The following is a 16,186-nucleotide window of genomic DNA, read 5'->3' as shown; positions in this document are numbered from 1 at the left end:
TGGCTTACCTTCATTCCTCTCCTCTCTAGAGCATATCTCCACCACTCCAGGGTCTCCTCAATCTGTTCCCTACTCTCATTACATATCACAATGTCATCTGCAAACATCATAGTCCATGGGGACTCCTGTCTGATCTCGTCTATCAACCTGTCCATCACCAGTGCAAATAGGAAAGGGCTCAGAGCTGATCCTTGATGTAATCCCACCTCCACTTTAGATACATCTGTCACTCCCACTGCAGATCTCACTGCTGTCACACTACCCTTGTACATATCCTGTACCACTCTTACATACTTCTCTGCCACTCCCGACTTCCTTATACAATACCACAACTCCTCTCTAGGCACCCTGTCATATGCTTTCTCTAAGTCCACAATTACACAATGCAACTCCTTCTGACCTTCTCTGTACTTCTCCATCAACAATCTCAGAGCAAACATCGCATCTGTAGTGCTCTTTCCTGGCATGAAACAATACTGCTGATCGCTAATCATCACCTCCCTTCTTAACCTAGCTTCCACTACTCTTTCCCATAATTTCATGCTGTGACTGATCGCTTTTATCCCTCTGTAGTTAATACAGCTCTGCACATCACCCTTATTCTTAAAAATCGGTACCAAAACACTTTTTCTCCACTCCTCAGGCATCCTCTCACTTTCCAAGATTTCATTAAACAATCTAGTTAAAAATTCCACTGCCATTTCTCCTAAACACCTCCAAGCTTCCACAGGTATGTCATCTGGACCAACAGCCTTTCCATTCTTCATCCTCTTCATAGCTATCCTTACTTCCGCCTTGCTAATCCATTGCACTTCCTGATTCACTATCCCCACATCATCCAGCCTTCTCTCTCTCTCATTCTCTTCATTCATCAGCCCCTCAAAGTACTCCTTCCATCTGTTCAACACATTTTCCTCGCTTGTGAGTATGTTTCCCTCATTATCCTTTATCACCCTTATCTGCTGCACATCTTTCCTAGCTCGGCCCCTCTGTCTAGCCAATCAGTATAGGTCCTTTTCTCCCTCCTTAGTGTTCAACCTTTCATACAACTCTCTATATGCCTTATCCTTAGCCTTTGCCACCTCTCTCTTTACCATGCACCTCATCTCCTTATACTCCTGTCTACTTTCTTCATCTCTCTGATAATCCCACTTCTTCTTCGCCAACTTCTTTCTTTGTATACTCTTCTGTACTTCCTCATTCCACCACCAGGTCTCCTTGTCCGCCTTCCTCTGTCCAGATGTCATACCAAGCACCTTTCTAGCAGTCTCCCTTACTAGCTCTGCTGTAGTTACCCAGGTATTTGGTAACTCTTCACTGCCACCCAGTGCCTGTCTTAACTCTTCCCTGAATTCCACCTCACAATCACCATTTTTCAATTTCCACCATTTGATTCTTGGTGCTGCCCTCACACTCCTCTTTCTCTTCTTGATCACCAATGTCATTCTTCAGACCACCATTCTATGCTGCCTAACTACACTTTCCCCGTCACCACTTTCCAGCCTCCAGTCTCCTTCAAACTGGCCCTCCTGCATAGGATATAATCTACCTGTGTGCATCTTCCTCCACTTTTCTATGTCACCCTATGCTCCTCCCTCTTGTTAAAATACGTATTCACCACAGCCATGTCCATCCTTTTTGCAAAATCCACTACCATCTGACTTTCTGCATTCCTTTCCTTAACACCATACGTACCCATCACTTCCTCATCCCCTTTGTTCCCTTCACCAACATGCACATTGAAATCTGCTCCGACCACCACTCTGTCACCCTTGGGTACAGTCATCATCACTTCATCCAACTCACTCCAAAATTTTTCTTTCTCATCCATCGCACACCCAACTTGTGGAGCATATGCACTAACAACATTCATCATTACACCATCAATTTCCAGCTTCATAAACATCACTCTATCCAACACTCTTTTTACCTCCAAAACACTCTTGATATACCGTTCCTTCAGGATAACCCCTACCCCATTTCTCCTCCCATCCACACCATGATAGAATAATTTGAACCCACCTCCAATACACCTGGCCTTACTTCCCTTCCACCTGATCTCTTGTGCACACAATATATCAACCTTCCTTCTGTTCATCATATCAGCTAGCTCTCTCCCTATACCAGTCATGCTGCCAACATTCAAAGTTCCTACCTTCACTACCACACTCCTAACCTTTCTCCTCTCTTCCTGCCTTCAGGCATGCCTGCCCCCTCTTCTTCTCCTTCTCCTCCTTCAGCCAACAGTAGCCCAAGTTCCGCCAGCTCCCTGTAGTAGCGATATTTAAGCATTAAACCTCTCTCTGTCTTGTACCATGTCGTTATCATCCACATCGTTGTTTGCTAAGCTGCTTGTCCTGGTGAGGCTCACAGAGTAAGCTAATGCATGTTTATATTATGTTCTGCATACTTAGCATAAATCTGACAGGTTAACAAGAAGAATTATTGTTTTGAGCTGCTGAGAAACTTCATCCTGTAGTCCTGAGTTTGAGTCCCTAAACCTCCTTTTGCCTATTGTGTGACACTGGGAAAATTACTGAAATAGACAGTGTTCTTTGGTAACCCTAAAATGCATTTGTATGAAGTGGGTTTACCTAGTCAACAAACAAATAAAATAAAAAATCAGACACAATACAAGCAGTGCCATGCTTTCAGCTACTAGCAACAAACATGAAAGCACAACTGCTAACAGCCTTGTGAAATTCAAGAGATTTGCAGTGCTAAAAAAGCTAAATGGAGTTATACCTGTTATCATAACTCTCAGCTTATTTGCAGAAGAACTGAGGACAAAGTAAAAAATGAATGAAGGACAAAGATACAAAATCAGGGACAATGTTTAAATAGTACTCTAACTTTGAAAGTTAATAGAACAACACAATTTGCATCAACATACATTTTCTAAAGCACAGGTATGAAACTCAAATGTCTGTCATTTTTGATTGACTGTAATAATCCTCAATGATTTATCATAAACTTAACATTTTTTACAAGAGACATGGCAAATATATGAGGGAAATTCAGAGATTTTCTGTAAAATCAGGGACATTTCAGAGCTAGAGCTGTTATCAATAGGGTTGGCAGAACTGTATGGTTCTCAGACTGTAGCGTATCTGGCAAGTGCCAGTTTGAGTTTCATGGACCTTCCAAAATCAGAAACTTTGAGTTCACCATTTCTTACTGTTACACTTTTAGTCTGAATTTTAAGTCTGCACTGTAATTCAGAATGCTGACAAGCAATGCCAAGAAGCAGCAATGTGCAGAACAGAGGTTAAGACATGCAATCTAAAGCCAACCATGCTGCAGCTATTAGAAAAGGATTCTGTAGGATTAGACGATGACACTCCCATTCAGAGCATTTAGGAATTTAACTAATGAATTAAAGAAGCATAACTTACTGGTGCTAAGACCAGATTAGAGTTTAAATGAACTCAGCTAGACATATGTCGCTGATATATGCAAAGTCAGGGAGAGGGAAAAGTCCTGACTGAGTTAAATGTAATTGATTCTTACCATCTGCTATATGACACCTGTCAAATGTATGTCACTTTAGAATATTACAGGCTATGTTACAGAGAACTGGTACAGCTACTGCTGGGTACATTTCCCTTACATATTTCCTTAGTGTATGCCTTGCTTAACATATAGCTTTACAACCTGATCATTTGTCTCTAAATTTGTTAGAGGTTTTCTTTTTTTTTTTTTCAAGCTGCTTTTCAAGAAATGCAACATGGTTGCTGTAGGAAATGTTTATTCATTTCTTGTACTTCATCTAGGTTTAATTCCTTGTGACTTCATTTCAAAAAATGCTTGCTTTTTTGTCTCATTTTATCTGGCAATATATTAAAGCACCTTTTGAAGATCTTACTAACCCAATTCTTATATAAGGTGCATGTGTAAAAAAGGCCTTTATTATCTTCTTAAAAATCTTTTGGGCAAACCCGGACCTGGAATCTAGTCCCTTCACTGTGAATAGACACATGGAAGCCTTTCATCTTCATTTTCGTGAGGGAGGGATGCTTGTTTACCTTCACCATTTAGCAGTGATGCATCAGTCAGATAATTACCATAACAGTTATACCTGACTCTGTTTTGTATTTAGTTTGCTTAATTGCACTCTTCTAATGACTGAAATCAAAACCCTTAAAGAAACGAAAATCACTTCCGTGTGTTTTAAATCCTTTTAAAACATTTAGAGCAATATAAATATTTATATCACCTGACATTTGCCAGTGTTGTCTATGGTCCTAGAATCCTTTGTTTTATGTATGTGTGTATGTTTGTAAGCATGCATGCATGCTTGCATGTATATATGTATATATTTATTTAGTTTTATTTACTGGGGAAGTGCACAGGTCAGTATTGACCAATTTCAGGCTCAGCCTGCATGAAATACGAAACATTTCACAAACAAAAAAGGCAGACATGTTGTGAAAGTCATTATCATAATCATATGGTGTATTACAAAGGTGTACTGTAAATCAGGAAGTATTTGTTTATCTAACATCACGGTTTGTTTGTATTTGTGACTGGACATGTGATTCTGCTAATCTGCAGCTTAATGGGTGCAGCCTCAGTGAATGCACATGCATGCATCTTATCTGTGAAATGTTAACACGTAATATATTAAAAATTAGGAAAAGTTCATTAATTGAAGGTTTAAAAATTAAAATACCACCCTTTTGCCACACCTCTGATGATAGTACCCCTGCAAAAACATAAATCTATCTATCTGTACATAACTATCCATCTATATATGTATTTATCTATAAAGTTACACTGACCTCTTATATATTATTGCTGCTGCCTGTGAGGATGTTTGTCTAGCTGTGTAATGGTGCCATTCCTCATTGTGTTATTTTATTTAAAAATAAACTTTATTAAATTATTACTTAAGACATAAGCAAACATACATTCATAGAAAAGAAAACAAACAGTATTAAAATTTTTTTTCATTTACACACACATTATACATCACATATGTATTCTTTCTTTCTTTATAACTATCATCAGTCAAACATTACTTAAATTGCTCAGATCCTGTTTTCCGTTAAACTTCACTACTCCTCTTAAACATTATTCTGAGTATATTGTTTTGCCAACTCATTACACTCAACGTCATACTATGTCTAAGCAATTTAGATCCTGTGTTCCACCTCCAAAGAATCAGTTCCTTTGTTACAGCCACTTGCTCATCCAATATTTTTGACAGAATACTCTGTAGGGAATTTTTAAAATTTGCCAACTCATTACACTCTCAAAAACATATGTTCACAGTTACTTCTTTCTTCTCCATCACACCTCCAAAATTTGCTATCTACCTAATGAAAAATTCTTTGAAGTTTGCTTGGGGTATAAAAATACCTATGCAAACACTTTCAATCAAAACTCCTAAACCTGCTGGACTTCATTGCATATGTGGGAGACATACATATGACTTTCCATTGTTCTCAGGAAAAACTGCTTTTCCAGTCTCTCTTCCCAGTCTTTTCTGAGCTCCTCTAATTGATTCTTATAGTTATTGGGCAATATGCTATATGCTGTACTAATTACCCTTTTTAACAGTAGCTTCTGTTCTAGACTCAACTAAAAACTCTACCATAGCATGTCTTTCACTTAGCATTTCGCTATCCCTTTCTCTTTGCTTATACCCTGCTGTCAATCCCTGGTAGGAACAGTAGTATCTAGCCTGAGTCCACATGTCTTATTGGATTCACTATCTATCCCTTCCCAATACAATACTCAAAATGTATTGAAGAATTTTTTAGAGTTAAGTTTCTGACATAAAGAGGCTCACAAGAAAGCAATTACATCAAAACTGGCTCCTATGCCTACTGGACTTAAAGTTAGGCCTGACAACTCATTGTGAAATAATAAATTAGGCATGGTGAAAGCATACAAGTATCTGGGTGTATTAACTGATAATAAACTAATTTTCAGGACTCATATTGAGTGATTGCATTTCAAATTGTCTAGATTAGTTGGACTAAATTAACTACTTAACTCATCTAGAAATGACTCGCTCTTCAGCGTTATCTCGTTTACATTTTGTATATATTGTATATAGTTTGCTCCCCCTCTTCTCCTCTCCCTATCAGTTGTACTTGTTCTGCCGTACCTACCCAAACAAGACACATTTTCTATACAACCATTGGAATTTTTTCCTCTCAACATATGACTTGTATGCGAAGTTACCAATATACCAGTTCATGTCTCTGATTTTATAATGTATCTGCATCCTCAATATTAACTGTGACTTGCTTATCTTATGGATCTGCATCTTGAATGGTAACTTTAATCTGAAAATGTAATATTTACTATGTAATGTAGAGCTTTACCAATGTACCAGTTCATGTCTCTGATTTTATAATGTATCTGCACTCTCTATATTAACTGTAACTTGCTTATCTTATGTATCTGGATCTTGAATGGTAACTTTAATCTGAAATTTAATGTTTATTATGTAATGTGGAGCTTTACCAATGTACCAGTTCACGTCTCTGATTTTATAATGTATCTGCGCCCTCTATATTAACTGTAATTTGCTTATCTTATGTATATGCATCCCGAATTGTAACTTTAATCTGAAAAATTGGAGCTTTTCTCCCTGGGCCTCCACTGAAAACGGGCTCCTGAGCCCAATGGACCCCCCCCGGTCATCAAATTGAAATAAATAAATAGATCGGAAATTACACTGCAATACAGCTCCTGATGTGAGGAGTTTATAGTTTATAACACCTATTAGACTTGCTGTAAAGTTTTCTGGTCTCTTGCTGTCTCCTGGTAAATCTTATTTGATTAACCTGATTAAGTGGGTTCATGGGAGCTTAAGAAATGTGTATTCCTTGTCATACCATGCTTTTAGGTTCATAGGTTCATAGATTAGTACTAGGCTAACTGTCCTTGTGGGCCATTTTAAGCCTAGCCAATTACCCTATGTCAGAATCAAACCCTGCATCTTGTGTCCCCAAGGTAAACACCTTAACCATTATGCCATCCTCCCACCCTTATGCCATCCTCCCATCCCTTTTAGATTTTAGGAATGAATATCCATTTACTACTCCAGTTCTGGCAATAGGTAATAGCAACTTAAGTTTTCATAGATTAAAATAGAATCTCACTAAGGGTCTTTCAGCTGTAGGAGGAGGATTTGGTTTGTACAGTGGATACCTCTTGTATAAAATTGCCCTTTTTCTATAACAATAAAATATATGTATGAATGTACTCAAGGGTGAAATGTTTGGTTATCTTGCAGAAATAAGAGGCTGGCCTTAAATGCATGACTAGGGATGATCAAGTGAGATACTGCATCATAACTTCAGAGTACTTTGTACAGTCTCTTCTATATTTTAATCAGTTACATCATTAATGATGCATGGATTTAAATGTTCTTTCTACATTTATGGACAATGACACCATTAAAAAGCTCAGCAGTATCACTCAATATTGATGGGAACTTAATCCTGTATTAAGTAGATTTTCCCCACATATCACAGATTTGCAATCACCTATTCAGTCATTCAGACTGGTATTAAAGGTTGCCAGGGAAGTACTCTGGTACTGTTAACATGGCAGTAATGGTTTATCAGAGTAGCTAAGGTACTAAGACATGGAGTTTTTTTTTTGTGAAGAAACACTGAGTTTTCTCATTATGTTCAGTGTTGGGCCTATTAAGAGACTATATCTTTTTATGGACCTTAAGGGGTGAACACAAAGGATAAGTTCTACAAAGTAGAAGGATTTTCTAAACATAACAGGAATGTGATGGTTAAAGGAGACTTTATCAATATAGATCCTGGTGTCTAAGTGGAATAGTATTTATACGATATACAGTGGTGCTGCTGGAGTTACCAAAATAAAATTCCATGCAGATGATGACTATAGGTCAGAAATGAATCCTGAATTTATGAGGCAGATATCTTGTCAGTAAGCTGTTGTGCCTATTTATTCTTTGTTGACCAGGATAGTCCTACTTGGCTTGTAGCATCTTTGCAGGGGAGACCCAAAGTGGTATTTATACTACTAAGGGAAATTTGACTAGGGCATTGGAACTTCCCCTATTTTTTTGATAGGTGGCATTGGATCTTTTTCATCCAACTTTGCTACCACTGACCCAAGATGATGAGGCATCAGTTTAACATCTCTTCCAAAGGACGACATGCTCATGAGTGTGGCACTACCCTTATGCTGCAAAGCAGTGTCAGTAATAAATCTGCCTGGTATGGGAATAAAACCCACAGCCTTCTGCATCAAAAGAGAGAGCATGCAACCTGTTGTGCCACTGACACTACAGATCCAAACAATAACAACTGAAATTAAGTTATCCATTTGTTAACTGAGTAACTGAGTTGGTTATCATGGATCATCTTTAGCTACAACCAGGGCCACAAGGGCTAGGGAAAATGCAATATATATATATATATATATATATATATATATATATATATATATATATATATATATATATATATATATACCTCCAGCAACTTTTAATCAGGTCAAAGTGGGACATGGGGATGTGTACAATATGACACTGGCCACACCCTCTACCATCACATCACCACAGGAGTTATGGGTACAACAGCTGGCTGGTTGCTGGGGTGGCTAGCTGGCTGCCTGGAATGGCTAGCTGGATGAATGAATGGCTGGCTGGCTGAATGAATGGATGGTTGGCTGAATGGTTGCTGGAGTGGCTAGCTGACTGGTTGCTGGAGTGGCTAGATGGCTGGTTGGATGAAGGACTGGCTGGATGAATGAATGACTGGCTGGATGGATGGATGACTGGCTGGATAAATGTCTGGCTGGCTGGCTTGCTGGTTGGCTGCTGGAGTGTCTAGCTGACTGGCTGCTGGAGTGGCTAGATGGCTGGCTGGTTGTCTGCTGGAGTGTCTATCTGGCTGGCTGCTGGAGTATCTAGCTGGCTGGCTGCTGGAGTGAGTTGCTGGCTAGCTGCTGGAGTGGCTAACTAATGGCCGCTGGAGTGGCTAGTTGGCTGGCTGCTGAACTGGCTGGCTGAATGGCTGGATGGCTGGCTGGCAGCTGCAGTGGCTAGCTGACTGGCTTGCTGCTGGAGGGGCTAGCTGGATGGATGAATGGCTGGCTGCATGGATGGATGAATGGCTGGCTTGATGTACACCTCTCAATTGTACAGAGTTTTACAGAATATCCAGAGTTTTGCCTCATATTCTTGGTCTGTTTCTAATAAAATTGTGTAAGAACAATATTTAAAAAGTGTCTGTGTTTTTGGAAACTTTGCCCCTTCATTATTTATGACTTTGTCCAGCTTTTTTGTTCTAAGAGGTTGAGAGATATGGCTGGCTATATGAATAGATGACTGGCTGTATAACTGGCTCTGTAGATGGCTAGCTGGCTGGCTGGCTGGCTGGCTAGCTGGCTTGCTTGCTTAGGTACTTACCAGCTAGCTTGAATGTTTTAAAAAAAGTCACTATTACTTTTCATAGTGTCTGTAGAAGCACTAAAACAAACTGCTCTACAGCCACGACCTTTTTAGGGCTCTTCCTGACCCAATCCCCACCACCTCAAATTGCAGCCAATTGCATCATGATTTAAAACACCTGGACCTAACAGGGAACAGCTCTGCCTGCAGGTCTCAGTTGGTGATGTAACTGAATTGCCGTGGAAAAGCCGGAAGTAATTGTGGCTTTTCCATGACGATTCAGTCCGTTTGAAAAGCGGAACTTTTCAGGTCCCAATGCTTGGCACAGCAGGCAATGGGATACGGTAGCTTAACCACCTGTGAGTGTCCCGTTGACAGTGGAACTGGTGGCAACCTTTATATATGTATATATATATATATATATATATATATATATATATAGAGAGAGAGAGAGAGAGAGAGAGAGAGACTTTAGAGTGGTTGGTCAGCCAACATGTTTTTGAGATGTGGGAGGAAACTGGCGCACCAGCTGAAAATCCATGCAGACATGGGGAGAACATACAGTGGATATAAAAAGTGTACACACCCCTGTTCAAATGCCAGGTTTTTGTGATATAAAAAAATGAGACCTCAATAAATCATTTCAAAACTTTTCCCACCTTTAATGTGACCTATAACCTGACAATTCAATTGAAAAACAAACAAATCTGTTAGGGGAAAAATATAACAAATAAAAAACATACAATAAGCTGGTTGAATAAGTGTGCACACCCTTAAACTAATACTTTGTTGAAGCACCTTTTGATTTAATTACAACATTCAGTCTTCTTGGGTAGGAGTCTATCATCATGGCACATCTTGACTTGGCAATATTTGCCCACTCTTCCTTGCAAAAGCACTCCAAATCTGTCTTGCGAGGGCATCTCTTGTGCACAGCCCTCTTCAGGTCACCCCACAAATTTTCTATTGGATTTAGGTCTGAGCTCTGGCTGAGCCATTCCAAAACTTTAATTTTCTTTTGGTGAAGCCATTCTTTCATTGATTTGAATGTATGCCTGTGGTCATTGTCGTGTTGAAAGGTGAAATTCCTCTTCATCTTCAGCTTTCTAGCAGATGCCTGAAGGTTTTGGGCCAAAAGTGACTGGTATTTGGAACTGTTCATAATTACCTCCACCTTGACTAAAGCCCTAGTTTCAGCTGAAGAAAAGCAACTCCAAAGCATGATATTGCCACCACCATGCTTCACCGTGGGGATGGTGTTCTTTTAGTGATGCAAAGTGTTGTTTTTGCACCAAATGTACCTTTTGGAATTGTGGCCAAAAAGTTCAACCTTGGTCTCATCAGATCATAAATAGGGTTTCCACCTGCCCCACTTTGTGAGGGACAGTCCCTCTTTGGGCAGTCGTGTCCTGACAAAAAATTGTAAAAATGGCAAATGTCCTGAGATTTTAGGACAAAATTCTTTCCTATATTTTATGTAATAGTTGCATATCTAAAATACCTAAATGTTATAAGAAACAGAATAAGCAACTAAAATGCTACAAGAATAAGGTTTTATTTAGGCAAAATAGTTAAGTTCTAACCTTTGTATTGACCGTGGGTATGTGTTGGCCTGTAAAATCTGATGTTTGTACCAAAAATGTTCCTCTTTGGCCATTTGAAAAGGTGGCAACCCTAATCATAAAACATTTTCCCACATGCTTTGGGGAGACTTGATGTTTTATTTTGCAAATTTTAACCGGGCCTAGATATTTTTGTGTGTAAGAAAAGGCTTCTGTCTTGAAACCCTACCCCATAGTCCACACATATGGAGAATACAGAAGATTATTGTCACACGTAGTACACAACTAGTACTTGGCAGAAATTCCTGCAGCTCCTTCAGTGTTGCTGTAGATCTCTTGGCAGCCTCCCTGACCAGTTTTTGTCTTGTCTTTTCATCAGTTTTCGAGGGACATCCAGTTCTTTGCAACATCACTGTTGTCCCATATTTTCTCCACTTTTTGATGACTCTCTTCACTGTGTTCTGTAAAATATTATTAGCAGTGACCAGACAAACACCGTATTACTGTATCCATTAATATTTATTTGTTAGTACAAATTCTTGCCAAACAGTTAGTACTGTCAGAGTTATTTCAATTCTATTATAACACGGCTAGAGCACAAAGTAATGACTGATGCACCCTCAGTCAAAGATGTCACTAAAGAGTGAAAATACTGTCCAGTTTATATACTCTTTTAAATGTCAAACAATGTTATTTTTAATGTCCTTGTGACTCGTTCATCTGATTTGCATGGTTGATTTCTGTTTTATGTCCTTCTTTGGTTATTTTCTTCCTTGCTGTATCTGTTTGTGTCATGAAAAAAGTCCATTGGTTATTTCTAGCCTGAACAGTTTCTGTTGAAATGACAAATATTAAAGTCCAAGTTATTCTTGAGATGAAAAAGTCCCTGTAATGCAAAGTTTCTGTTTGAGATGTCAATGCAACTTCCTTTTTTTTCTATAGCAGGATGCCATTTACAGTAAGCCCACAGCTATATGTTATTAATATCTAAGCTGAACATTTAAAAGAAATCTTTTTAATCACTTAACTGTTCTTGCAAAACAAGCCATATTATTTTGAAAACTGTTGTTTGGCCTTGCATATTTTCTTTTATTGCACACACAACATAATTTTGGGGAAAGCATTTTAATTTATATAATCTCTATCAATTCCCTCTTTTTAATTAAAACCAAGAAAATTGTAAGACAATTCACAACACAATATGATTTTCAGTACTTTGAATCCTTTGGTCCATTGCAACATATGGATCCCTTGCATTTAAGGCTATCTCTTCAAAGAGTGTTACATTACCCACAGCTGTTACTTGATTAATATTTTTATTAACACAAACCTGAACATACATGCAAACTGTTGTAATTAAGCAGATAATGATGATAAGAGCAATTAATGTGGAAATTATAGTACCCTACTATCCTGAGAACAATCAACTTAGCCAATCTGACCATTCTGTACTCCATGTTTTCCTAACCTTTGAGGAAACTTCGGCAATTCTATCTAAATGTTGATGTATGGACTCTGATTTATCAGGAATATATGTACAGTACTCCATTTTGATTAAAGCACACACACTCCGACGAGCCAGCAAGTAATCCAAAGTCATTCTGTTTTGGAGGACCATTGCCTTCATTGCTACCATTTCTTTTGTTATATCTGAGATAGCCCCATGTGTTGCATTTGCTAATACTTCCATTAACTTTGCAACCTTTCTTAATTCCCATATCACCTTGACAGCACCATACCGGGAGAAAAATTCTAGCCCCTGAGATGACACCATCCCCAAAGTCCAGCTGTTTTAAGTCTTCTCCAAGTTTAGAGAAATCATCATGGACCTCTCTTTTCTTTCAGTGATTTCTAACCGTCTCTTCTGGCAGTGTATGAGTGATTCTCATCATTGGAACTGCAAACCCAATGTAACAAGATCCTTGCCAGCCTACTGGCAACCATTTATATGCATTTTTTCCACATACAAAAAAGAAACCGCTTGCCAAAATTGTAAAATGTTCTTGGCCTATTAGGTTACTTTTTCATGCCTTCCTTAAAAGAAGTGTTATGTATTGATTGCCAATCTGTTTTTATTTTACCAACTCCCCCATGATACTCAATGAATCTTGTGACCATAGGTGCTGTAGGGTGATAGAATAGTTGCAATTACTAGTACCCACCCTTCCTGTCCCTTTCTGTTGAAAACAAAGTAATCCTCTTTCTGCCTCCATTAATTGTAGATGTTCTTTTATGACTGACTGGTTTCTAACCTTGTTTTTAAAAGATCCTTTAAACATAAACCCTGTATCAGTGATATTTACTGGAACTGCATGTAATGGCATGCTTCCCCTGTAAGGAATATGGCTACAAACCCAACAATTTGATATATTATGTGTTTTTGCAAACAGTTTTTGCATGGCCAAAAATGTATTAACTTTAGGTGCCCAATCATGGTGCCCCTGTTCTCGTGGCTTATTATGTTGGAGTATTTCCCCCCATTTTTTTCTTCATAACCTTTTTTGCAACAGCATAACTTCCATTTTGGGATGCATAACTTCCCTTTTTGGTCTTATTGGTATTTTTTTTTCTTGCCATGTCATTTTTCCTGGTCTCCCCCCAATAGGGTAAAATCCTATACTTTGTTATGTACTTGGCTGTATTTTTTTCTGTAGGTACATTTCTTTTACTAATTGATTTACTAGGCATTGGTTGTATTTCACACTACTCATTTGATTTCTCATAGCTTTTCTTTGCTTGTTTTTCAAAATCTTTATATATTTCTATAATATACCAAGTATATAAAGCATATACTACTATCATGAATACCATGACTACGCAAATACTTATAGGTACTCTACAACAACTTTTTTCTCTTGTTTCCTCCGATCACTCCTTTTCTGTGCTTTCCTGCTTAAATGGATTTTCCCGTGGGCTTTCTTGTTCTGGTGGAATTTCCAAATTTATTGGATGTTCTCATATTGGGCGATCTTGTTCTAGTTGAATCTCTGAATGTACTGGGCTCCCTGCAACTAAAAATAAAGTTTAGAAAGAATATTACTTTTCTATTTCTGTGTGTGGCTCTTTATTAATTTACACTGATCTCTATGAACTAACATAGTGTATTTCTTTTGTTTGTCTGTTGTCTGTTTTCTGGGATTTATTTTTTCTTTTTCTATCCTTTGGACTCTGCACACTAATGGTCCTATTTGCTCAACTACCTCATAAGGTCCCTGCCAATTACTGTCCCGTGGTCCTTCTCTCAAGAAGTTCTTTACAAGGACTCTGTCCCCTTTCTGTAGAACCATTTCTATAGGAATGTCTGGCATTTCTTTTCACAGACAGTAACCCTGTTCCCTGGCAATAGTATGTCTTTTAACCATTCCTGGTGTTCTACTGCTGTCAATAACGATTATTTTTCTACTGGTTCTCAGTCGCAGGGGAGTGTTAGGGGCATTTTTCTTCCTTTCATTACTTCAAAAGGTGAGATTCCTGTTTTACTGTTAGGGGTTGCCCTAATGCCCTGTAGAATCCCTGGGAGATGTCTTACCCAGTCCTTACCTTTTTCCAGGCATGCTTTTTTCAATCTGTCTTTGACTGTTCGATTCATTCTTTCAACAATCCCATTGGATTGTGGGTGATAATGAACATGAAACCTGTGCTGGATCCCCAGCTGTTTGCACAAATGCCACATTATTTGACTTGTAAACTGTGGTCCATTGTCTGACTCTATGATTCGAGGCCATCCCCAATGGACAAAAATGTTTTTTCCATAGTGTCACTGTTGTAGTTTTAGCTGCCATACTCTTGGTGGGTATTACTTCTACCCATTTTGAAAATATATCAACTACCACAAATAGGTATCTGTATCCTCCCTTTGCAGTGGGGAGGGGCTCTGCAAAATCCATTTGAATAGCATACCATGGCCATCTGCTACTGGCAGCCTATGCAATTGAGGTTTCTTTATACTGGCATTGATTTGTAAACAAACCATACATTCCTCTAAAACCATTTTACACAACTTGTTTAGACATGGATTCCACATCTTCTGTTTAACTATACTCCATAAGTTTTCTGCGCCTATGTGGCCCAATATTTTGTGATTGTACTCGACCAATTGCTTGGCCAAATCCCCTGGGAGATAGGGTATTTCATTTCTGTCCGGCATTGGATATACAAAAGCTTCTTGATTGCCATCCCCTTCCCGGATGCATTTATCTAGTTCTTTGGGAATCCCTTTTTCTTTCTGAAGAGTTGCTAAATCCTGTATTTCTACTGGTGCAAATGTTTTAACTGACAGTACTTGATTTTTATGTTCAAACTGCTCATGTGGCTCTAACCAATCACCTGTCTCTGTCGCTTGTTTTGCTTTGGTGTCTGCCAAAGCATTTCTTCTAGCCTCTTCTGTATTGCATTTTTGATGTGCTTTTATTTTTACAATACTAAATTTTCCTTGTAGGCTATCCTGGGTAATCAATGCCCATAATTTTCGCAATATCGGAGCATGTGTGAGGGGTTTGCCAACACTGTCAACAAATCCCAACCTCGCCCAAATTGCCATGTGTAAACGCAATAAACTTACCACATAAGCGCTGTCACTGTAAATGCTGACTGGCTCAAAATGTTGTAAAACATATTTGACTGCTTCTAACTCTGCCCTTTGGGCTGACATGTAACCTGGCAATTTCTTCAGGATAGACTCTTGTCCATCTCCTGGGATCACCACAAATCCTGTTAAATATTTTCCATCTTTCCAAAACCTTGCCCCATCTACATAAACTATGGGTAAGCCGCCTTGAAAAGGTTTACTATCAAAATACCGCCGTGCAATTGCACGGCTATGAAGTATTCGAACACCATATGTTCGAATACTTCATAGTTCGGCAGGTTATGTGAGCGAACGTTATCATTGCGAATGGACTGTGCATTCGCAATTATAACGTTCGCTCATGTAAGGGGATCGCGGTACAGTGCGGTTAGGGAAAGACATCCCTTTCCTCACTGTAGTGCGATCTCGGAGTTGGAATATTAAGTTAGGGGGAGTGTGGGGGTGCAGCCCCCCACAGGGGGGTGCAGGGGGGCTTGCCCCCCTGCATAGATGTGAGTTTAGACTAGTTAGGTAGGGAGTTAAGGGAAGGGTGGGAGTGCTGTTAATTGTCAAAAAAAATTTTCGACAATTAACAGCTGTTTTCGACATTAGGTACATAAGGAAATGTTCATTTCTGATGTTAAAAATCGAAGTTTCGTACAC

Source organism: Protopterus annectens, chromosome 6.part1 (assembly GCF_019279795.1).
Source record: "Protopterus annectens isolate FY-2018-M chromosome 6.part1, PAN1.0, whole genome shotgun sequence".
Lineage (NCBI taxonomy): Eukaryota > Metazoa > Chordata > Ceratodontiformes > Protopteridae > Protopterus > Protopterus annectens.
Note: the sequence above shows the minus strand (reverse complement) of the source record.